Here is a 20,502-nt window from a genome sequence, read left to right as displayed (position 1 = left end):
AATAGGGCCCAATTTTCTCACTTGTATCTTCAATCCTTCTTTTTCCAAGCTCTTTCTCCTTTCTGCTTTTAAACTTGCCCATGCTTGAATTAGCATAAATGTTTGGAAAAGGTAAAAAAAACACTTATCCTCAAAATGTTTTTGAGGTAAACCATTTCTGAAATAAGAACTTGTTCACCAGCCAAAACTCAATTTGTGTTCAAACTGTGGTTTAAACACTCTGTCCAAACATGACAGATGTTGGAATCAATTGGTTTGCAAGTCTTCTTTTTTTTTTCTCAGCTTCAATAAACAAAATCTTCTTAATTTATCTTCCATCAAATACATTTATCAAATCTTCAAAATGCATATATACCTCTATAAAGTTAATTGAAAATCAAACTCTTGGCCTTAAAGAAATAAAAAGAAAACATGGACACAAAAATTTTTTAAATGCTTTAAAAAATTGCAGAAGAGTATACACACACACATCCAATTTTTTCTTGTAGTTACCTCTCTAAATTTTTTACTAACATTTTTGCCTAAGGTTCCATGTAAATTTTAGAATAATTTTCATTAAAAGATCCTGTAGGATTTTTTTATCGGACTTTATAAATTACATAGGAAAGCTTGACATTCTTGTAATAGTATATTCTAATTCAATAATGTGAGACGTTTATTTGTTCATGTCATTTCTAATATGCTAGAGTCTACTAAAGGTAACACAGTGTAAGTGAAGTGAGTTTGAGGCTGTTTCTACATATTATCATGAACAATAAACACTTATTGATACTCTCTTTCATGGAGATAATGAGAATAACAACAAGCTAAATTCAATAAATAAAAAAGGAATTGAGATCTAAAATTCAGCCCTGAGGCCTCTTGGCCTGTCTCTGCCTATTTATTCATCTATAAACTAGGGCTCATAATAGAACCTAGCTTTTAGGATTGTGGGAATTAGATGAAAAATATGTACAAAGTGCCTAGCATGGTGCCTAACACATAGTAAATATTAAATAAATATTATCTAATGTGATTATATTATTACATTCCTCTCATTTATTATCTAGTTATATTCACTTTTTGTCACTCCATGTTTAATCCTTAATAGGATCTTAATATTTTAACTCAAATTTAATGTGTTCTTTGTGTCTTAAAATATTAACTTTTGCTTATATTTACTGCAAATTTATTCCCAATTTTTTTGCCTTTCAAATTTTTTAACATGTTTCTGCTTTTGATAATTATATTTCTCTTAAGCTTCTCATCTTGATATTTACCATGGCTTTTTCAAATGTAGAAAATCTTCCCTGTTCCAGAAATACATGATAACATATGTTTATGTGAGATTTTTTTTCTTTTTGCTTTTTTTGTCTTTCTTTTTATTTTTATTTATTTATTTATTTATTTTGGTAATTGCTGGACATTTTACATTTAACTCTTTAGTACCTGAATTGCAGGGTGAGGGTATGACACAAGACCCAAATTTAATTTTTTAACAAACATTGCTTACAAGTCCCACATATTGAATAACCCTTTCCTTCATTATTAGTTTATATTACATGTTTGCTTTTGCTCATTGACCTTATATAAGATCTAGTTGCTCAAACTCCCAACTACAAAAATCTAGGTTCTACCTGCCACTTTCCATTCTGACACTGCTCCTCTGGGCTGAGCACTTGGTGAGAGTATATTACTTCACACTGAAATTTCCTTCCTTCCCCACAAATAGCACTTTGGTTTAACTTTGGTCACATTCTAGGTTTCTGACTCCACTTGGCTTCTACTGGCCAATCTGCCCCACAGCACATATGGTAGTGCCCAAATTTGGTGCTCTCAGAGAGAGATCAAAACATCATGGTGTTTATTACTGACCTGGCAACCTTTGGCAGGCACTGAACTTTTACTTCCCTTCCCTTCTTTGCTGTGAGTCTTTCAAACCCACAGCTGTGTTTGACAGCTTAATTTAATCTGAATTGGCAAAGATCTTCAAGGTCAAAGCAATGATGTGCTTACTTCTCTAAATCCTAACTCTTAAATGTCTTACTATTTTTTTGTTAGATCTTCAGTGCTTTTATGAAAGCATTTTATATTTTATCTTATGATTTTTGTTCTTTTCAGCCTTCCCTTCCCAGATATAGACTCACTCTGCATTACAATTATCATTTCAATTAAATTCACATGTATTGATTCCCTATATAAATTATGTTTCTTCAAGACAGAATCATCCTAGGTACCTAGTAAACTGCTTAACCCATAGTAGACACTCAAGCAGCATTTGCAGTCATGTGCCACATAATGATGTTTAGGTCAGTGATGGACAACATATATGGCAAAGATCCCATGAGATTATAATATTGTATTTTTGTTGTAACCCTTCTATGTTTAGATACACAAATATTAACCATTGTGTTATAATTGCCTGCAAGTATTCAGTTACAGTAACATGGTATACAGGTGTGTAGCCTAGGAGCAATAGGTTATACCACAGAGCCTAGGTGTGTAGTAGGCTATACGATCTAGGTTTGTCTAAGTACACTTTAGACAAAATCACCTAACAATATAATCACCTAACACCTAACTATCACCTAACACCTAACAATGCACTTCTGGGAATGCACCCTGTTGTTAAGCGATATATGACTAATTATAGAGATAGCAATGATGATGTTAACCAATCAGAAGGCTCCAGATTGCAAAATGGCCAAATAACTCAAAAAACTCTAAAACATTAACCTTTTTTTTGTTTATTTCAGCATCTTACGGAGGTATAAATGTTTAGGTTACATATATTGCCCTTGTCCCACCCGAGTCAGAGCTTCAAGTGGATCCATCCCAAAGACGGTGCACACTGTACCCATTAGGTGTGTATATACCTATCCCTTCCTCCCCCTCCCACCTGCCCAACATCTGATGAATGTTATTACTATATGTGCACTTAAGTGTTGATCAATTAATAGCAATTTGATGGTGAGTACATGTGGTGCTTGTTTTTCCATTCTTGGTATAATTCACTTAGTAGAATGGGTTCCAGCTCTATCCAGGATAATACAAGAGGTGCTAGATCACCATTGTTTTTGTGGCTGAGTAGAACTCCATGGTATACATATACCACATTTTATCAATCCACTCACCGATTGGTAGGCACTTGGGTTGTTTCCACCTCTTTACAATTGTGAACTGTGCTGCTATAAACATTCTAGTGCAGATGTTTTTTTTTTATAGAATGTCTTTTGTTCTTTTGGGTAGATGCCCAGTGTTGAGATTGCTGGATCAAATGGTAGTTCTACTTGTATCTCTTAGAGGTATCTCCATATTGCTTTCCACAGAGGTTGAACTAGTTTGCAGTCCCACCAGCAGTGTATGAGTGTTCCTATCTCTCCACATCCATGCCAATGTTAACTCTTAAATATGAGATTTCTTACCATGAAATACTTTGAAACAACTATAATTAGAACAAAATAAAGAATCTAGATTTGTTCTATAATATGCCTCTATTTATTCAATTCTAAAATATTTATATACAATTCCAAAATATTCATATTATTGACAAATGAGAAAGAAATAAGTACAAATACGAAGATCACAGAGTATTTAAGAGTATTTATTTACCACATGTCTATATCCTCTGGTAAATTACAAGTCTGTAAGGAAAGGGATAGTTAATTTGTTTACAACTATTCACAGTGCCGAGTGCATTGCTTAGTACATAGTTGGTGCCAAATACATTTTATTAAGTCAATGAGGGGATATGATACTTTCAGAGGCATAAGACACAGCTCTGCCTTGGGGAATTTCAGATCTATGTAGGAGGACGAAGAATGACGGACTACCATTTTGTTAGCATTTGCCACATGCCGATATTCAAACATTCTGTCATTGATTACTTGCATGCAATGAATGACTTCACGAGACAGCCTTTATTGCCATAATTTGTGAGCACTACAATGTGCTTTTTAAGATGAGAGAATTGAGGACTACAGCGGATATGGAACTTGTCCAGGGTCACGTTGTTTTTAAGTGGTAAAGCCAACATTTGTCTGATTCGGTGTTCATACTCTTCCTTGTGTGCCACAATGCCTTTCTACAAGTAAAACACAGGTGATAAAATACAATGTAGAATTAAATTTAAAATGTCCAGGAGTTGTGATAGAATGATCTAGAAATTTAAAGAATGAAACAGTGAAAATAAAATAGACTCATTAAGGAATTGGGATTTGTTAACTCCTCAAATCTAGAAGTAAGGAGTAGAACAAAGGTCATTTCAGGAAAAGCAATTTCAGAACTCTCACCAGGACTTTTTAAAAGTCAATAATCATTTTTTAAAATGTTTTTGGCTGATTAGCACCATAAATACTATGAAAATGAGAACTGGTTCACTCACAAGCATGGGCTTTATATTGGTATGTGAGGAATGAGATTAACACAGTCTTGACTTATGCCTCATAAGACTATACCAAAGAATAATTAAGTAGGAAATGTTCAGAATATTCACACAATACTTTGCTAATCTAAATGATAATGCTCAGTGTCTGAGTCCATGTTGTGCCTAACGATGACTGCATAGAGAAGCATGAAGAGCCGGTAACATGTTCCGATCCCTGCAAAGAGCTAACATGGCAATTTCAGCACTTGATGAGAAAGGGGATGCTGATTGTTCAGTGCAAAATTGGCAATGACCTCTATGACGCTTTGAAATTACTGGGCTCTCTAGATTCAGATAAAGCGTAGGCAAGATATCTTATTAGTTAAGCATTTCTTTTTTCAAAGCAATGCTTACTGGCATTATGCTGATTTGAGAAACCCCATTCTGACTGTTAATGAAAACTTAATGGAGCTGACATAAGTAAGATGATCTTAGCCTGCCTCACTCTCTAAATTGCCTTTTTTGTTGCCTTCTGGAAAGTTGCTGGGTCATTGAACACTATTGTCAAGCTAGGATATGGAAGAAAAACTGATGAACAACATTGAGAAGGTGAAATATGTCCAGAATACATCCAGGCAGATCTTAGAGTCATGTAAAAGATGAAGAAGTAAAAACTAGAATATCAGAGCAAGGGCCAGGAAGTCAGTCATTTAGAAGGATCCAGGCAGACCCCATGTTGCTTCTCAACTCTACCATTTAATTGCTCTGCTAACTTGGGGAAGTAACTTTTCTGAGCTTCAGTTTCTTCATTACAAAGATAAATTATAAGAACAGTATCTATTGCAAGTGCTTATTGTGAATATTAAAAGAAAAATACTTAGGTAAAACGCTTAGCATTGTATCTGACACACATAGCTTTCTATCACCACCACCACCACCACCACCACCATCATCATCATCATCCATTGGCATTAACAGGAACAAGGTAAAGGTATAGAAACTAAGATATGCAAAAGGAAAAGGAGGAATAATAAGGTCTAGAATGAGTCTAACACAACAGATCCTAGTGCCACAAAACACTGGACAAGAATTTAGAGATTATCTAGTCAAACCCCTTTCTTTTACAGCTGAGCAACCCAACACTAAGAGATGTCTCAATGAGCAACTACTTTTGAAAACATTTTGGCAGTCTTAGCAAAGTTAAACTTGGACTTACCATGTTTATATGGGCAACCTAGTACTTTCATTCTTAATTAATCACCCAAGAGAAATAAAAACTTGTATCCACACAGACTTGCACAAGAAAGTTTATAGCAGAGTTTTTTTTGTAGGGATTGGGTCTTTCTATGCTCCTCAGGCTGGTCTTAAACACCTGGCCCCAAGCAATCTTCCTGCCTTGGCCTCCCAAAGCACTGAGATTACAGGTGTGAGATTGCAGAGGGGATTGCAAATCAATAAGCCAATACACGTACAATATGTCAGGAAACGATGCATACCAAGAAAAATCATTAACCGAGTAAGAGGAAAAGAGAATGATTAGGAAGTTGCTATTTATATAGGTTGCTCAGTATTAATAGCAGCTGGTCTACTAACAGGATATTTGAACAGAAACCTAAAAAAGGACTAAGAACGAGTCACACAGAGAAATAGTTGGATGGAAAGTATTCCAGGTGGGGGAAGAGCAAGGGAAAGGTCATGATGCAGAAGTCTGTTTGTGGATCAGCAAGAGGCCTGAGGAGCTCTGTGCATGGTTTTCAATATTTAAACCAGTGCCAGTTGTCTGTTCAGGGTGTGATGACACACACAACTTACTGACTGTTCAGAATGTTGAATTCTGCCTCTCCTGTACTTGTAACTGGGTTTTTCACACAAGCACAAATCTTCTGATCAAATTCCTATTGCTATTGTCATGCTTAGCTAACGGCTTTGGTACCATGAGGAAGTGGTCACCGATCCATGTACACTTTGTAAATACTAAACATTTATTATACTAAAGTAAAAATAAGTTTATACTAGTACAAAGTAGTTGCCTCTTTGCCTGAAATGCAAATCACTCAGTGTGATATGGGGCAGCTGAACTCTGAGGTGCCATTTGTCACCAACATGGCAAATAATGCACTTGGGAAGCAGGGAAGTAGCTGAACGTGGATGGAAGATAGAAGTGTTCAGACCCACCACCTCTCCCCACTCTAATTTTCTCTTGTGTCTTAAGGATGAAAAGAACAAAATCCAAAAGTTCTAAAATAGACCTTACATTATCTTACACATGAACTGTTAATCTAGGGCCACAAAGTGGGGTGCAATGAAACTGGAGCCTGCCACCAGCCCTGGGAGAGCAGAAGGTTGACGTGGAGGCTGAGGCCGGCATGAACACTCGCTGCCTTTAACAAGTGGTGCAAAGCCTTGAACACAGTCTAGATGGTTGCCTGTGACTTCTCTCATGTTAGCTAGGCCTAGTCACCCAAGGTTTACTTCCAGGAGAAATCTACAGAGGAAGACAAAGACAGGAAATGCTCCCTTATCTTCTGAGACCAGCACAGTCCACCTGACCATTGACCACCTGTCCCTGATCACGCACTGGGACATGGCAGAATGCAACCACAAGAAGTCTCAGGGGTCTTTCCCTGGGAGTACGGACTCTAGCCAGTCATATAATGGCCCAGTGTGATTAAGAAGTACAGGCAAGATGTTAATTGGCAGACCACAAAATTCACGGTGATAAATATGAGTAGAGTCAAGATCCACCAGCAAAATGAGGAAGACAAGGGTGGGGACTCAAGAGGGCAGCCTTCTTAGTTCTCAGGGAAAGAATATTTTGGTGAGGATCCTTTTAAGAGACTGAGAAAGCTCTTTCTTAATGCTAACGCTATGGAGCTTAAAGTAGCTTCTTATGACTGAGTGCATTCACTTTGAATAATCTGCACCTGAGCTCTGCTTTCATTAGTACAAACAGTGAAAGTCAGCTGTGTTAACTGTTCTAAAGAAAATGGAACTGAGAAAGAATTTAGCCAGGGACCCAGTTTTTCTGTGGGAGGATCTTGAGTATTTAGTCAATTTAGCCCACTAGCCTGCACTAAATATTAAATAAACACATTGTAGTTTATCTGGCTCTTGCTAAACCACAAAAGCACTGAGTCAAAATCCAAATTTAATTGTAGACAAACAAGGAGATAAGGCACTGCTTACTTTCCCGAAGTTCACAGAATGTCACCTATAACTGTCCCATACATGGGCCAACCAATAGTGACCACCGTCCTTCTCATATCTGTGGGAGAAGTCCAGTAGAAGTTGCTGCTGACTCTACACTGTTAGCATATAAGGTTGTCAATGCCCAGAAAAATTAAAAGAAACACAAATATTATAAAGCATTACCTAAGTTCAATGATATTGCCTCTACAAGGAACAGAAAATATAGAATGTTCCGTATTATAAAACTTTAATTCAAAATTTAAAATGAATGTTCATAACAATATTGATGCATTGCAATCAATACTGAGTGTTTAATATTTTTATAACTATTCCATATACCATTTATCAAAAATAGCTCATATTTGCCAGTGGTTTACAGATTTAAATTGTTGTCAGGGAAGTTCACTTGTTTAATCTCCACAAAAACCTTGAAAGGTCAGTGTTATTACCATGTCAGCCATTTTCCTAAGGAAATCAAGACTCTGAAATGGCCAATTATTTTCCCAGATTTCTACAGACAGGCACCAAGCGCAGCACCAAGAGCCACACAAAAGGTCTTGATTCCAAAGTTCAACTTTCCTATTCTGCCTTGTTTAGTGAAACCTCAAAACGTAATTTGACACAAATAAAACTGGTGAGTGAAGAGTGTCCCCCTACACAAAGGCATGTTTCTTGGTCACAAATAGTAGTTGCACCTGTCTTATTTATGTGTTTGAGGGGGAGACTCACGAGGGAGGAAGCAATGACCCCATTTCATCCCTCATGCCTTTCTCTGCACATTCTCCCAATTTTTGTTTAACCATTTTTGTGTCTTAGAGCTACCCATGTCCTTGCGAAATTCCAAAGCTGATTAGTTAGCATTTCTGAAATCCATAAAATGGTAGTCCTTGACACTGAAGAGGTTTTGCTGATATTTGTTCTAATACATAGGTTTCTAGTGAAAAAATTGTGCATTTTAATACTGGTTTACCCAAGCAAAGATAACTGTGTGTAGGTGTAATATTTTCAATAATTTAAAATACATTATTTTTAAGGTATATTATATGCATAAAACAAAGTGTCAGGGTATTCCGCTGTTATATATGTAGTAAGTTAAAACAGAGTGACAGTGCCATGTAGTGCAAAGATGGCAAGGAGGAGCCTGAGCAAGTGCGAGACCTCTTCTCTACAAAAAACAGAAAACTTAGCCAGGCATGGTGGTATGTACCTGCAGCCCTAGCTCCTTGGGAGGCTGAACCAAGAAGATGGCTTGAGCCAAGGAGTTTGAGGTTGCAGTGAGCTTTGATGATGCCACTTCACCCCATCCCAGGCAACAGAGCAAGACCCTGTGCCAAATAATAATAATAATAATAAGAAGAAGAAGAAGAAGAAGAAGAAGAAAATGGCAAGGAGGTTTCAATTCCAAGCCTACCCCAACCAATTGGTAGTTGCCTGGAGTACCATGTTGTAAAGTATTCTGAGGTCAAAGCCATCACCAATGGAAGGGAGTGCGGAAGTTGATTAACAGTGTCTGTCATGGCTTCAGGAGTGGAGAGTGGCTCTTACTTCCCATCCTGAAGTTATTATATCTTGCCAGACTATGAAATAAAATATTAACATGTCTTTCATTAAAAGGCAAATCTATAATTTACATGTCAGTCTATAAAGAGAATCACATACTTATTTCTAACTCTGGGAGTTGGACTTCTGGATGGACTCCGAGTGATGGGTTTAATCAATGGCACGTTGGGTAATTTTAGAGCCCGAGACAGCCCCGTCTGGCATCTGGCTGGGTGTGTTTCAGTGTTTCAGTACGTGGATATTAAAATAGAGATGTCAGAGAAGAGAAAAAGAAAGGGAAAATGGCATACTTCAAGACTGGCCAGGCTATTTAGAAGTGTGCTAAACATTGACAACCTCTGACCTGGGAGCGGCCACATCAAAGTCGAGCACATCTGGCCAAACCAAGTGTCTAGTGTCACTCCTCCACCCCACCCCCGTCCTTGCCATCTGTCCCTGGGTTCTCTCCAATTCATCCGTGGCCCTGTTAGATGACCGAGACTCAGCACGAAGTTCATGCATAATATTTAAATGCAAAATAGCTTAATTAATACAAATTGCAAATAATATTCTCTTATTTTTTTCCTATGGTCATTTCATTAAATCCATTCAATTTTGGTCTACTTTTCTGAAACTGCCTACATTTACACAGTTAGCCTTTGGTGTTCTTATTGGTTTGGCCAGAGAGTTGGTTATTTATTTGTGGTATCCTAATACCTAGAAGAAAAACAATATAAATGAAAAGCTGAATGAATATTCAAGCCCTCCTTTTCCTTTCAATCACCAGTAAGCTACAAGAGCCTCCGTTTGTTTTTCCCTTATTTGGCATTCACGAACAAAAGCAAATTCTTTTTAGAAGTTGGTGTGAGGTGGTGAAATCGTTGAGCTGTGCCTGATTTAAACACAGTTTTAGAATTCAATCCCCTTTGGAACATTTTGGTTTTTGAGATCTTTGGTGCTGTAGGTAGTTATAGGAATATTCAGCAGACAGATGCAATCATTCCTATTTGTAAAGTTCCTAGAGGAAAAGAAAGCAGACCGAGGCTCCCTGCTGTGGACTGTGCACTGAAATGTATTTAGCCAGTAAAAAATGCAGGCCATGAAAACACTGCAGAGAAGACAGTGTGTATTTCTTGGCCAGGAAGTCCTTAGGCCTTGAAATGCAAGGAAACAAGAGGAAACCTCTTCACTGAAGCCTCTGCCAATTAAACCCTTAGGCAACGCTCTCATTCATCACTTGCCACTTCAGATGTGACTTGTAGCTCATGGTTTGATGCTCGCATTCCTCTCTTCATCACACAATCATCTTTTGGGTACTGTAAATCCAGAGGTATGTTGGGGAGACATAAATAAAACTAAGCCCTGCCTTCAAAAAGAGATCACATTTTTGTGGATGCATGGTGCAGAAAATAATGTCATTTAGTCAGTCTCTGCCCATATGTCCCCTCCTCAGAGCACCTTTCCATCACTCTCTTATTTAAAACGGCAACTCCCTGACTCCCTCAATCTTCTCCGTCTGCTTTTTCTTCACTGCACTTATAATTTTCTAGAATCATGTTAAATATGTATACATTTGTTTATTATCAGCCTCCCCCAATAGAATGTAAACTCCATGAAGGCAGAGATTGTATGTTTTGTTAACTGTTGTACCCCTAAGGCTGAGAGTGGTTTCTTATGTACAGGATGGCTCTCACTAAATATCTGCAGGATAGACTCATGAGGGATTCATGTGCTACTGGCAGTTACATAATAGTTAAAACTTGGGCTTTGAAGTTAGACATCTGAGTTTGAATTTTGTTTGCATAGATTACCTTGGGAGAATCATTAACTTACAGACTCAGTTTTTTCATCTGTTATATAAAGATACTAACACTTAGTTCCTAATTTGATTGCCCCTGATGCATAATTAGCATTCAATAAGTGTCAGGTATTATTAGCACCATAGAAGCATAGTACAACACAAGGAAGCACAAAGCCAGAGAACACTTTAACTGTGTCTTAAAGAAAGAGAAGGGTACCACCCACAGAGGGCACACTATATACAAAGTACATGGTCATGAAACAATTCAACACTTTGAATACAGAAAGAACCTGGGCAGCAATACAGAATGACACATCATCCAAAGCTGTCCAAGAGCAATATAGACATTGTGACATTATCAGAACCTCACAACATATGTTCATCTATCACAAGAAGAAAATTCCACCTTCTATCTTCGACCACAGGACTCAGCAATGTTTAACAGATTGGGAAGGTCTAGTAGAATATTTTCTACAGCAAAACACCAGGCTTTTCTACTTTTAAGATTTAAGATGAGGAGTTGATAGGAAGGTGATAAAAGAGAAAGCATGTGAGTCTGTCTCATGGCCCTAGGTCCTTTAAGCTTGCTGGAACCCCTACCACACAGCTGAGAGATGTAGTAAAAAAGGACCACAATAATTCAGAGTTGTCTGCATTCTTGACCTGCTTGCACTCTGAACTGTCTTAGTAAACTCAGAGTGCTCCTCATGCAATTCAGTCTCCTCCCTACCTCTTGCTTATCCGACCTTGCAGTCTCATAAACTGCTACTGGGATTTAGGTCTTCCCTGTTTAAGAGGACTTAGACTTAGTTCTTTGGCTCCCAGTATCATTTCCTAAATTGGGCAGATCCACTTTGCTGGATCCTCAGGCCTCTGACTCCAGGCTCTACCTCCGTCTAGGCAGTCTACAGCCAAACAATTCGCTCCAGCCACCGCCCCCTTCATCTTCACCTGCAATGAAGAATGTAGTCAGGAGACACAGGCTAAGATTAACCTGTGTCTGTTAACCGGCTCCATTCCGGTTGAGATTTTTATAGTTGTCTTCCACAGCTTATACGAGTTTTCCCTGGTTAAGAACTACCCCATAGACAATATAAAAGAAACGAAGACCTGTGAAAGCAAGACCCCTGCCTCCAGCCTTGCAGTGGGGTAGACACTGAAGCCAAAGAGAGGGCGCCCTAATTGCCTGTGTTTGAAGAAAGTCCAGTTGGGCGGGCAGAGTACGGTACCCTGAGGAGCAGCTGCAGGGAGCAGATGGAGGCTCACGCAGCATTTGCCTTCGGGGAGCTTTAATGCAGAGTCAGAAGGGCCCCGGCAGCTTGAGGAAGCCTCAGTTAGGGGGAAATCCAGGACACAGGAGTGCTCAGAGACAGGCAGCCTGGAGGAACAGAACAATAGATCTGCAGCCAGCAGAGCTCCAGCTTCCTGGTGACATAAAAAGTTCTAGTTTCTTCTTTGTGGGATTGGAAAAAGCATTGTAGGGCCCCAGTTGGAGGACCCATGATACTAAGGAAATGACTCCCACTCAGGGAGCAATGCTGAAGCTTCCTCACAGGATTGGACCTTGTGGGTGACACATGAAGGCAACAGGCTTCCCTGTCCCAGGTCACCTGCTCCACCTCTTTGTTGTGGTTTCCAACCTCTCTGTCTAAATTTCCTTATCCCAAAGTAATTTCCCTCCCACCGAGTTTTGGAAAGTTTAAATGATATTCACGTAAAAGGTTTACAACAATGACTAGAATGTACATTCTATAAACGTTCAATAAATGTTCACTCTGATTATAGCTTATAAGCAATAATAATAAAGATTTAATTTTTTGCCAGCTACTCTTCCAAGTGCCTTATATGAATTACTTCCTTCAATCCTTAACCCTATCAGGTCTGCACTACTACAACCTCCATGTGTAGATAAAGAGGCTGAGGCACATCAAGTTAAAGCATCTTGTCCTAGATCACACGGTTAGCAAAAGGCAAACTGAGATGCAAGCCCAGGCAACCTAACGTCAGAGCCAGGTCTCTAAACACTCTGCTCACTGTGCTGCCTATCTAAATAGGGGGCACAGTATTGCCCTTGGAGAGTCAAGCTATGAAATCAGCACAGAGATATGCAAAATCTCTTGAAGGAGGCAGAGTGGCCATCTGGCCAGAGGAGGCCTTCTCTGTAAACTCATTAGAGTTATTAATTTGATGATCTTAAGAGGGTAGTTGGTCAACCATGGAACACAAAAAAATGAAAGTCTCAGAGACAAAAACTAACAGTGCATGTGCAAACCTAATCAGGAAAGAGAAGACTGGTCACCAGACAAAAACATTAGGGCAGGCTTGGCTGATATATCTACAGTAGAAAAAAATAAATAAACCAGTTGTCTTAGTTGAGTTATATTTCTTAAGACCTATCAATTCCCTTTGCTCAGATTTATGCTCACCAAGGAAGTATCTCATTAGTTTGCCTCTTAGAGAGACTCTGGGGCTTAAAGTATTTTGTTAACTTAATAAAGTAGGATTCTCTGAATAAAATATTGGCCTTAATTAATGATACTGTATCAATATTGTTTCATTGATTGTAACAAATGTGCCACAGTAATGTAAGATGTTAATAATAGGGGAAGCTGGGTGTGGAATATGTGGGATATTCAGTTCCAAATTAGGAACTGAGTGTGCTAGCTTTAGTTTTCTTTTCTTTCTTTTTTTTTGTAAATCAAAGACTATTCTAAAAATTAAAGCCATTAAAATAATAATAAAAGTACAATTCTGGCTTAAACATCAGTCTCTTCTGTGTTTATTTAGTGTGCTCTTCCTTTGAAAATCTACTTTGCTCTCAGACAATATAACATCCACTCTTCAAAGTAGAGAGTCAGACAGACATAACAACACACAAGGTCCACTAAGGTAAAGGCTGCTTAACAAGGGCTCTTATAGTCAGCTGGTCCATGCTGCCTGGTGAGATGCCTTCAGCCCTATAAGCCATCTTGACAACTTCAATATGTCCCAGGGTGATGCGGCATCCTGCTGTTGGACTACAGCCCTGTAAATCTGTAAATGGTCCATCCTAAAATTAGGGTTGGTGAGAGTAAGACTACACATGGGTACTTGTGGCTTCAAAAATTAGCTGTGGGGCAAATGGAGAGGAGAAATTAAGAATGAGGGAGGAATTTGTCCCTGCTAACTGGCTGACATTGCACAAGTCCTTTAATTGCTCTGAGCCAAAATTTCTTCATTTAAGCATTATGGATTAAATACTTCACTCACCTACAGGGCCTTTATAAAGATCAAAATCCATGTGAACTTCTTTCATAAACTGTGTGTAACTACACAAACCTAAGGATTGCTAACATGGATCTTGAGTATGGTGACAGCTCTCATTTAAGCAGCACTTACCATACTCCAGGTACTGTGCTAGGCATCTTTTGTATATTAACTTATTTCATGCTCACAGTAATCCTGAGGTATAGTCTGTGATGTGTCACCTGAAAACTGACTACAGAGTCAGGACTCTCATTTCCCCAGCTACCCAGGACAGTGTTGGGGGAATAACCACTTAGAGCCAAGTTGTTCTCCAGAATTTACTTTCAGCCAATGGAAAATGCCTCACCCAAGGTTACCACCCTCCCTGTGGGTAGCCTACTTCCAATGACTAGTTGTTCCGGGAGAGAGGGGACAAAGGCTCAGCCCCTTTAAGGGGGACTGCTCTCTGAAGGACCATCCAGCTCCTCAGTTCCCAGTGCGTGGGCTGGGGCCCCTGTTGCACCCGCAGTGCAGCCCAACTTCTCCTCTGCCCCATCCTGCTCCTCTCACCCTCACAGGGCTAGTCCCAAGAGCCCTCCCTGGTGAACCCTCCATACACAAATGTCTGCCTCAGAGCCTGTTTGGGGAACACTGAATTTAAGGCAGATACTACAGAGTATTAATATTATTATGCCCATTTTTAAGAAGTGAAGTAATTTCCTAGAGTTCATGTAGCCAGGAAATAGCAGAGCCAAGATTTGAGGCCGGGCCATCTAGAAAATCTTTTTACCATAACATTCGGCACTAAGTGAACAGACGGTTTGTGTCAGATGTGTTGTTTGATTTATGGCTGGACGAGAAGCTGAGCTACAGGGCCTGGATGTTGGTTGCTGCTACAACTTCAAAGAAAGGGAAAAGCTACTCTGAAAAATAAAAAAAAACCAGTGGGACAAATTTGAGTCTGGGTATTTAGAGAGGAGAGGATGGAGGAGAGGAAAAAGAAAGAGAGTGAAGGAAGAGGTGAGAGGTGGAGCAATTTAATTGGGGGAATGTTGTGGGATGTGCGATGTTATTCCTTCCTAAGACTGCATCCCCCCCAAATATCTTCAGTAAAATCTACCCAAGTTGGGAAATGTTTAATATTGTATTTACTTGTTAGGGCTGCCATAACAAAGTGCCACAAATAAAGTGGCTTAAACAATAAAAAATTATTGCCACAGTCTAGAGGCTAGAAGTTTAAGACCAAGGTTTTGGCAAGGTTGGTTCCTTCTGAAGGTGGTGAGGGAAAAATCAGTTTCATGTCTCTATTCTAGCTTCTGGTGGTTTCCTGGCAATCTTTTGTATTCCTTGATGTGATCTCTGTATTTATTTTCACATGTCATTCTCTCTGTGTCTACGCCTGTGTCCAGATTTCTACTTTTTATAAAAGGACAATAGTCGTATTGGATTAGAAGCCTGTACTATCCCAGTATGACCTCATCTTAACTACTTACATCTGAAACAACTTTATTTCCAAAGAAGGTTATATTCTTAGGCACTGGAAGTTAGGAACTCGCCATATTAATTTTTGTGGCACATAATTCAATTCATAACCAATGTGGATTGGAGTTCTTGAGGAAATCTGTGAAGGGGTTGGTTTCTACATCTGAGTGGATGTGGAAACAAACAGAGGCCACTTATCTACCATGAGATGTGGACAACAGGGCTGTGAGTCCTGTGAGATAAGTGAAGTGGCCTAGAACTTTACCAAATTGAGAAATTGTGGTTATAGACAAGTATGCCCATGTCTCAAGGGGAGGGAGACTGCTAGAGTTTGAATATTTGTCTCTCCTAAAACTCATGTATTAGGAACTTAATCCCCAATGCAATAGTGCTGGGAGGTAGAGCCTAATGGGGGTTGTTTAGGCCATGCTGCAATAAAAATGGCTTTGGGTAGAGAGTTTCCTCCCTTCTGTACTCTGCCACATAAGAAACAGCATTTCTCCCTCTACACACACACACACACACACACACACACACACACACACACACGCACACACACACACACACGCACACACAGGACACAACACTCAAGGTGCCATCTTGAAAGTGAAGACTGGGCTCTCACCTGACATCAAACCTACCGGTGCCTTAATCTTGGACTTCCCAGCCATCAGAACTATAACAAATAAATTTCTATTTTTTATAAATCACCTAGTCTCAAGTATTCTTTTCTAGCAGCACAAAATTGACAGATGCAGCTAAAATCTGGATGACAATGTCTTGAAATAAAGTAACTGCAAGAGCTACTATCAATTGGTTCTCCACTGTCACCTTAAGATTGTATAGAACCAACTCTATCCTCTCAACCTCCTAAAAAATCATCTACTCTTGTAAATCTCCAGATCTTTTAAAAAGGAGGATCTCTTCTACTTCTTTTATGTCCTTCAATATGTCTAGTACATAAGGAAATAGCTTCCTGGACATTGATTATAGATTTCTTCAGGGAAGTTCACAGTACCTGGACTGCTTGTGAAAACATAATTTTCGATGCTGTCGTACTGCTATGGCTGACTGATATGTATAATTTCCTTGATATCTGCTTAAAGAAAGACTAGTTGTACAGGAAATATACTATATTGTATAAATGTGGTATAGAAATTTTCTACTCAAATGCCCTGAGCTAAAAATCTAACTCTAGCATTTACTAGTTGTCTGTCTTTGGGAAATTTATTTGATCTTTCTATGCCTCTGTTTCCTTGTCTATTGAGTGGGGATAATAATAGATCTCATCTCAGTGGACTATTGTGAAAATTAAAGGAGTTAAATCAAGTAAAACACTTAGAATGCTGGCTCTCATATAGTAAGTGCTCAACAAATATTTTAATATTGTCACAACAGCGACTGTCTTTCACACTATCAAAATGTGATACAAGTGGGATGGTTACAAGATTTGCTTTAAAAAAGTATGGCACTTAAAATTAAGTACAAGAAAGGGAATGCTTTGCTTGCAAGACTCATTTTAACCACTGGATGAAGCTTAAATCATTGGTCAGGGGCCAGGCAATATTCCTCAGACATTTAGGCCACTGTACATATTTCAGATAAAAACTGCCTGTTCCTAACTAACCTCTACGTCATCAGCCAAGGCAACTGCATACTCATAAAAATAAAAATTCTTGGCTCAAGCCTCTGGTGACAATAACTTAATTATATGTTTAGTCCATTAACATCATCACATAGACAATCCAATTGCTTAAGAATATAAATAGCAGGCCAAGATGCAATTTCAGAGTAACCATTATTTTTTTCTCATTTTAAAAATGTCTTGGGGAGAAAAAGAATATACCTCATAGACAATAGCTGTTATGAAAAGAATTGGAATAAATTAAAATTTGTAATACTAGCTTGGGCTTATGCTAGAGACTAAAAGATGAAGGTCTGATTTATTCACTAAGTTTGACTCTTCAAAAACAAACAAAAAAAAACAAAGAAAAAGAAACCTCCAACACAATAGGGCTCTTAGTTTTGCAAAACCTGTCCGTGATCTCAGCTTTATAAATTCCACTATGTAAAAGACAGCAAAGTTTCTGTGACTGCAAAATGAGAAAATAAAAATACATTTTTCAAGACATATTGAAGAATAAAAGTGAAATAATTTATATAAAAGCAATTTGAAAACTGTTAAATGTATATAGAGTAGCTATTACTATACTGATAAAGGGAGTTATGATTTCTAGATAAATACTAGATGCTATTATATAAAAATAAAATATAGCCTAATGTTCAAAAGAGATAATATTTGTATACCACTTAAGATTTTACAGAATATTTTTATATTTACTACATCTGTTCATTCTCAAACCATTTTTGAAGGAATGCAGGCAGCCATAGTTATATCTATGTACCAAGAATAAGACTGAAGCTCAAGAAACATACACACATGACAAAACCAGGACTAAAATGTTCTTTTTCCTTTGTGATCTCAGAACTTGGCTCTTGTCTTTTATGCTTCTTTAGAAAAGGAATATGCATGTATGTTACCTTGAGCTTTATTCTCTAAACTTATTATTTCCTCCCTTTATTGTGCACATTTTTCTTTTATCACTAAAATAAAAATTAATCCTCCTCTCTTGTGAGTGAGACACAGCTCAAAAATATGGAAGAGGTAGCAAAGCCTATGCCACCCCCACAATGTCTCATCTACTATCTTCCAGGGAGAACCCAAACTAGAACCATTTATTTGATTAAAGCTTTGTGCCCAAAAGGCCAGGATACCAATTAAGCTATGCTGTATAACAAAGCACCCCAAAACTAAGTGGCTCTAATAAGCATTTATTATTGCTCACAAGTTTGTGGTTCAGCTGGGCAGTGCATCTGTGGCCAGCTATGGATTGGGCTAGCCACTCTGTGGCTTTTGGTTGGACTTTCACACTTATTTGGGGATGGCTAGCTGTAGGCTGCTCTGGGTTGGCCTCAGCTGGGACAATTGGTCACTTCTTGTGATCCTTCATCCTCCAGGAGGCTATTCCAGGCCTCTTCTTATGGCAGCAGAAGGAGTTTGAGAGAGGAAACAAAAGTGGGCAAGGCCTCGTGAGTCTTGGGCTTAGAGCCAGCATATTATTCTTCCAAATGCATTCTAGTGGCCAAAGCAAGTCACAGAATTAGCCCAGAGTAAAGGGCTGAGGAAAGAAACTTCACCTTCCAATATGTTAAGGGAATATATGGATATGGAAAGACTTGGAGAATTGAGATCACCTCTGTAAGCATTCTACTGCAGCTATTATCATGTCATATTATTATAAGAAGGAAGCCTAGCATATCTATCCACATATTATACATTTGCATGGCTTAGTTGGTTGTCATCTTACATCTTACAGCATGTTAAGCAAGCAAGGGATTTCATAATAAATGGTAATAATTTACTCATCTTCATATTCCCAGTACTTAGCATTGTATCAGGGAAATTGTAGGTATTCCACAAAGATAATAATAAAAGAAAAGATAGTGGAAAAAATTACTATACTAGAAATCAGAAAATCAGCTGGAGCATAATTCGGTTATATCAAATTACCTGTACAACCTGGAAGGGAGTGATTGTGCCTCCCTGGGATTTCAAATGACAGAGTTACACTGGGCATTCTCTAGGCTCTTCTTTTCTTCTTTAATTTTAAAATATTAAGGCTCTAAGAACTTGAGAACGTGTGTAGGTACAACACACCCATTAGATATATGGGGAGACTGAGGCTAGGAAAGCCAACCACCGAGTTTAGAAGTATACATGATTAACGTCAGAGACTGGAACTCAGAGCTCATGACTCCCAGCCCAGCCCCCGCGGGTTACTCTAGCATATTGCTACTCTGAGAATATTCCATGAACCAGCAGCATCAGTATCAGACCCCCTGGGAGCTTGACAGAAATGCAGAATCTCAGACCCTATCCTGTGCCTACTAAATCAGAATCTGGGTTTTTAACAAGACCCCCAGATAATTCATATGTGCATTAAAGTTGGAGAATTTCTAGGCTTCCTAATGAATGTTTAAGAGCTGAAAAAGTAAAATAATCTGTTTAGTTAGGAAAATGTTCCTTTGTATATCTTAACACCGAAACCATTTCTTCTACACATCTCTCACTAATTCATTTAACAAAAACCTCCTGAGCGCTCACCCCTTGCGCGGTGTTGTAGAAACAGAGATAGCAGGTCCTTGCCCTCCTGGAGCTCACAAAGCCCCTTTCTCTGTTCCCACGTCCTTTTCTCCCTTTCTGCCCTCTCTTTGCTCCTTATCTTCCCAACCTCCTCCCACTCCCCCTCTTAATAATTCCATGACGAGGATCTCATTTCTGAAATCATTGCTTTAAGAGCAAAGTACTTGATTCATTTGAAATTCCAATTTCAGAATAGTGATTTCAAATGTTGGAAAAATTTGATTTGGCTCACTTCCAAGCAGCCTACATTATAATATCAGCACGACCCTAAAACTGTGTATAAAGAAGACAAAAGCACTCAGAACACTTTGGGGGGAATTCTCTGTGAATACAGTGCATGTTAGTCATACACTTTAGTTTTCATTTTTTCTAATGCAGTCTTATCTCTAGGAAGATAAAAGGTTGCTAGCACAGAAATACAAAGAGATTGTATTTTTTTTTCTGAAATATGTAGAGCTGGCACATCTACACCCATAATAAAACGTTTATATTTTTCATTGAGGAGAAAAGGAAAAATGTTCAATATCAACAGATTATTTTCATTCACAAACTCAGCATGAACCAGAAAATTAAACAGAAAGCCAGTAAATTAATGATTTTCAGATGACTAATGTGAGTTGGAGTCTTTACATTAAGCAATTGGATCCCAAGTCATGGTTATATGATGCTTCTCAATTCCTCTGAGGCTTCTATGCCTGGCATTTTAAGTTCCAGTAT

General features: G+C 38.5%; 1 non-coding gene across 1 annotated transcript in view; it reads right to left on the bottom strand.

Moving 5' to 3' along the window:
• Positions 1–3,583: 3,583 nt before the first annotated feature.
• Positions 3,584–20,502, bottom strand: part of LOC105877104 (uncharacterized) — a 35,906-nt gene continuing 18,987 nt past the window's right edge. The window contains exon 3 of the transcript XR_012921321.1: positions 3,584–4,063. This is a non-coding gene — a transcript (uncharacterized LOC105877104). The remainder of the gene's footprint in view (positions 4,064–20,502) is intronic.

This window comes from Microcebus murinus, chromosome 10 (genome assembly GCF_040939455.1).
Source record: "Microcebus murinus isolate Inina chromosome 10, M.murinus_Inina_mat1.0, whole genome shotgun sequence".
In the NCBI taxonomy this organism is placed as follows: Eukaryota; Metazoa; Chordata; class Mammalia; order Primates; family Cheirogaleidae; genus Microcebus; species Microcebus murinus.
This window is presented reverse-complemented; position numbering and strand designations above follow the sequence as displayed.